The sequence below is a fragment of the Aegilops tauschii genome, chromosome 6 (assembly GCF_002575655.3).
Source record: "Aegilops tauschii subsp. strangulata cultivar AL8/78 chromosome 6, Aet v6.0, whole genome shotgun sequence".
NCBI classification, from domain to species: Eukaryota; Viridiplantae; Streptophyta; class Magnoliopsida; order Poales; family Poaceae; genus Aegilops; species Aegilops tauschii.
The window spans coordinates 359852793-359858792 of NC_053040.3; positions in this window are offsets into that span (position 1 = coordinate 359852793).

Below are 6000 nucleotides of genomic sequence, written 5' to 3' on the forward strand. Positions count from 1 at the left end.
ACAGTGGCATCATGAGCCAGGTCTATGCGTAGTTACTATGCACGAGTAGAACACAAAGCAATTGTGGGCGTTGAGTTTGCCAATTCTTCTTGCCGCTACTAGTCGTTTCTTGTTTCGGTGGCATTGTAGGATGAAGCGGCCCGGACCGACATTACACGTACGCTTACGTGAGACAGGTTCCACCGACTGACATGCACTAGATGCATAAGGTGGCTAGCGGGTGTCTGTCTCTCCTACTTTAGTCGGAACGGATTCGATGAAAAGGGTCCTTATGAAGGGTAAATAGAAATTGGCAAATCACGTTGTGGTCATACGTAGGTAAGAAAACGTTCTTGCTAGAAACCTACAAACCACGTAAAAACTTGCAACAACAATTAGAGGACGTCTAACTTGTTTTTGCAGCAAGTGCTATGTGATGTGATATGGCCAGAAGATGTGATGAATGATATATGTGATGTATGAGATTGATCACATTCTTGTAATAGGAATCACGACTTGCATGTCGATGAGTATGACAACCGGCAGGAGCCATAGGAGTTGTCTTTATTATTTTGCATGACCTGCGTGTCATTGAATAACGCCATGTAAATTACTTTACATTGTTGCTAAACGCGTTAGCCATAGAAGTAGAAGTAATCGTTGGCGTGACGACTTCATGAAGACACAATGATGGAGATCATGATGATGGAGATCATGGTGTCATGCCGGTGACGAAGATGATCATGGTGCCCCGAAGATGGAGATCAAAGGAGCATGACGATATTGGCCATATCATGTCACTATTTGATTGCATGTGATGTTTATCATGTTTTTGCATCTTATTTGCTTAGAACGACGGTAGTAAGTAAGATGATCCCTTATAATAATTTCAAGAAAGTGTTCACCCTAACTGTGCACCATTGAGAAGGTTCGTTGTTTCGAAGCACCACGTGATGATCGGGTGTGATAGATTCTAACGTTCGAATACAACAGGTGTTGACGAGCCTAGCATGTACAGACATGGCCTCGGAACACACGCAATACACTTAGGTTGACTTGACGAGCCTAGCATGTACAGACATGGCCTCGGAACACGGAGGACCGAAAGGTCGAGCATGAGTCGTATAGAAGATACGATCAACATGGAGATGTTCACCGATCTTGACTAGTCCGTCGCACGTGATGATCGGACACGGCCTAGTTAAACTCGGATCATGTTTCACTTAGATGACTAGAGGGATGTCTATCTGAGTGGGAGTTCATAATCAGATGAACTTCATTATCATGAACATAGTCAAAAAGGTATTTGCAAATTATGTCATAGCTTGCGCTTTAGTTCTACTGGTTAAGATATGTTCCTAGAGAAAATTTAGTTGAAAGTTGGTAGTAGCAATTATGCGGACTGGGTCCGTAAACTGAGGATTGTCCTCATTGCTGCACAGAAGGCTTATGTCCTTAATGCACCGCTCGGTGTGCTGAACCTCAGCGTCGTCTGTAGATGTTACGAAACATCTGACATACACGTTTTGATGACTACGTGATAGTTCAGTGCCGTTTAGAATTGTGGCACCAAAGACGTTTTTGAAACGTCGCAGAACATGTGAGATGTTCCGAAGACTGAAATTGGGATTTCAGACTAGTGCCCTGTCAAGAGGTATGAGACCTCTGACAAGTTTCTTAAGCCTGCAAACTAAGGGAGAAAAGCTCAATCGTTGAGCATGTGCTCAGATTGTCTGAATGCCACAATCGCTTGAATCGAGTGGGAGTTAATCTCCCAGATGAGATAGTGATAGTTCTCCATAGTCACTGCCACCAAGCTAGTAGAGCTTCGTGATGAACTATAACATATCAGGGATAGATGATGATCCTTGAGCTATTCGCGATGTTTGACACCGCGAGAGTAGAAATCAAGAAGGAGCATCAATTGTTGATGGTTAGTAAAAACCACTAGTTTAAGAAGGGCAAGGGCAAAAGGGATACTTCAGGAAACAGCAAGTCGTTTGCTGCTCTAGTGAAGAATCCCAAGGTTGAACCCAAACCCGAGACTAAGTGCTTCTGTAATAAGGGGAACGGTCACTGAAGCAGTACTACCCTAGATACTTGGTAGATGAGAAGGCAGGCAAGGTCGACAGAAGTATATTGGATATACGTTATATGAATGTGTACATTACTAGTACTCCAAGCAGCACCAGGGTATTAGATACCGGTTCGGTTGCTAAGTGTTAGTAACTCGAAATAAAAGCTGCGGAATAAATGGAGACTAGCTAAAGGTGAGATGACGATATGTGTTGGAAGTGTTTCCAAGGTTGATGTGATCAAGCATCGCATGCTCCCTCTACCATCGAGATTTGGTGTTTGCGTTGGACATGATTGGATTATGTTTACCGCAAAACGGTTATTCATTTAAGGAGAATAATGGTTACTCTGTTTATTTGAATAATACCTTCAATGGTCTTGCACCTAAAATGAATCTCGATCGTAGTGATACACATGTTCATGCCAAAAGATATAAGATAGTAATGATAGTACCACATACTTGTGGCACTGCCACTTGAGTCATATTGGTGCAGAACGCATGAAGAAGCTCCATGTAGGAGGATCTTTGGACTCACTCGTTTTTGAAAAGATTGAGACATGCGAACCATGTCCATTGGTATATATGCATGAAGAAACTCCATACAGATGGATCGTTTGGACTCACTTGATTATGAATCACTTGAGACATGCAAATCATACCACATGGGAAAAATGACTGAAAGTCCTCGTTTTCAGTGAGATGGAACAAGAGAGCAACTTATTGGAAGTAATACATTTTGATGTACGCAGTCCAATGAATGCTGAGGCATGCAGTGGATATCGTTATGTTCTTACTTCACAGATGATTTGAGTAGATGCTGAGTGTATTTACTTGATGAAACACTAGTCTGAATTATTGAAAGGTTCAAGTAATTTCAGAGTGAAGTTGAAGATCGTCGTGACAAGAGGATAAAATGTCTATGATATGATCATAGAGATATCTGAGTTACGAGTTTGGCACACAATTAAGACATTATGGAAAGTGTTTCACAATTAACACCGCCTGGAACACCATAGTGTGATGGTGTGTCCGAACATCATAACTGCACCCTATTGGATATGGTGCGTACCATGATGTCTCTTATCGAATTACCACTATCGTTTATGGGTTAGGCATTAGAGACAACCGCATTCACTTTAAAAAGGGCACCACGCAATTCCGTTGAGACGACACCGTTTAGAGAAACCTAAGTTGTCGTTTCTTAAAAGTTTGGGGGTGCGAAGCTTATGTGAAAAGGTTTCAGGCTGATAAGCTCGAACCCAAAGCGGACAAATGCATATTCATAGAATACCCAAAACAGTTGGGTATACCTCCTATTTCAGATCTGGAAGCAAAAGTAATTGCTTCTAAGAACGGGTCCTTTCTCGAGGAAAAGTTTCTCTCGAAAGAATTGAGTGGGAGGATGGTGGAGACTTGATAAGGTTATTGAACCGTCGCTTCAACTAGTGTGTAACAGGGCACAGGAAGTTGTTCCTGTGGAACCTACACCAATTGAAGTGGAAGCTTATGATAGTGATCATGAAACTTCGGATCAAGTCACTACCAAACCTCGTAGGACGACGAGGATGCGCACTACTTCAGAGTAATGCGTGATCCTGTCTTGGAAGTCATGTTGCTAGACAACAATGAACCTACGAGCTATGGAGAAGCGATGGTGCGCCCATATTCCGACGAATGGCTCAAGGCCATGAAATCCGAGATAGAATCCATGTATCAGAACAAAGCATGGACTTTGGTGAACTTGCCCGATGATCGGCAAGCCATTGAGATAAATGGATCTTTAAGAAGAAGACGGACATGGACGGTAATGTTACCGTCTATGAAGATCGACTTGTGGCAAAGAGTATTTTCACAAGTTCAAGGAGTTGACTACGATGAGTTTTTCTCATCCGTAGCGATGCTTGGGTCCGTCGGAATCATGTTAGCATTAGCTACATTTATGAAATCTGGCAGATGGATGTCAAAACAAGTTTCCTTACCAGTTTTCGTAAGGAAAGGTTGTATGTGATACAATCAGAAAGGTTTTGTCGATCCTAAGGATGCTAAAAGGTATGCTAGCTCCAGCGATCCTTCCATGGATTAGAGCAAGCATCTCGGAGTCAGAATATACGCTTTGATGGAGTGATCAAAGTTTTTGGGTTTATACAAAGTTTGTTGGTAACTTGTATTTACAATAAAGTGAGTGGGAGCGCTACAACATTTCTGATAAGTATATGTGAATGACATATTGTTGATCCGAAATGATGTAAAATTTCTGGAAAGCATAAAGGGTTGTTTGAAAGGAGTTTTTCAAAGGAAGACCTGGATAAAGCTGCTTACATATTGGGCATCAAGATCCATAGAGATAGATCAAGACGCCTGATGATACTTTCAAAAGACAGCACACCTTGACATGATTTTGAAAGAGTTCAAAATAAGATGACCTGACCACAACAGAAGATAGAGAAAGGACGAAGGTCGTCCCCTATGCTTTAGACGTAGGCTCTATAGTATGCTATGTTGTGTACCACACATGTAGTGTGCCTTGCCATGAGTTGGTCAAGAGGGTACAATGGTGATCCGGGAAAGGATCTCATGACAGCGGTCGAACTTATCCTTAGTACCTAGTGGATTAAGGAATTTTCTCGATTATGGAGGTGGAAAGGAGTTCGTCGTAAAGGGTTACGTCGATGCGAACTTTGACACAAATCCGGATGACTCTGAGTAGTAAACCGGATTCGTATAGTAGAGCAATTATTTGAGATGGCTCCAAATAGCGCGTGGTAGCATCCACAAGATGACATAGATATTCGTAAAGCACACGGTTCTGAAAGGTTCAGACCCGTTGACTAATAACCTCTCTCACAAGCATAACATGACCAAACCAGAACACATTGAGTGATAATCACATAGTGATGTGAACTAGATTGTTGACTCTAGTAAACTCTTTAGATGTTGGTCACATGGTGATGTGACCAGTGAGTGTTAATCACATGGTGATGTGAACTAGATTATTGACTCTAGTGCAAGTGGGAGACTGTTGGAAATATGCCCTAGAGGCAATAATAAATTGGTTATTATTATATTTCCTTATTCATGATAATCGTTTATTATCCATGCTAGAATTGTATTGATAGGAAACTCAGATACATGTGTGGATACATAGACAACACCATGTCCCTAGTAAGCCTCTAGTTGACTAGCTCGTTGATCAATAGATGGTTACGGTTTCCTGACCATGGACATTGGATGTCGTTGATAACGGGATCACATCATTAGGAGAATGATGTGATGGACAAGACCCAATCCTAAGCATAGCATAAAAGATCGTGTAGTTTCGTTTGCTAGAGATTTTCCAATGTCAAGTATCTTTTCCTTAGACCATGAGATCATGCAACTCCCGGATACCGTAGGAGTGCTTTGGGTGTGCCAAACGTCACAACGTAACTGGGTGACTATAAAGGTGCACTACGGGTATCTCCGAAAGTGTCTGTTGGGTTGGCACGGATCGAGACTGGGATTTGTCACTCCGTGTGACGGAGAGGTATCTCTGGGCCCACTCGGTAGTGCATCATCATAATGAGCTCAATGTGACTAAGGCATTAGTCACGGGATCATGCATTGCGGTACGAGTAAAGAGACTTGCCGGTAACGAGATTGAACAAGGTATTGGGATACCGACGATCGAATCTCGGGCAAGTAACATACCGTTTGACAAAGGGAATTGCATACGGCATTGACTGAATCCTCGACATCGTGGTTCATCCGATGAGATCATTGTGGAACATGTGGGAGCCAACATGGGTATCCAGATCCCGCTGTTGGTTATTGACCGGAGAAGCGTCTCGGTCATGTCTGCATGTCTCCCGAACCCGTAGGGTCTACACACTTAAGGTTCGGTGACGCTAGGGTTGTAGAGATATATGTATGCGGAAACCTGAAAGTTGTTCGGAGTCCCGGATGAG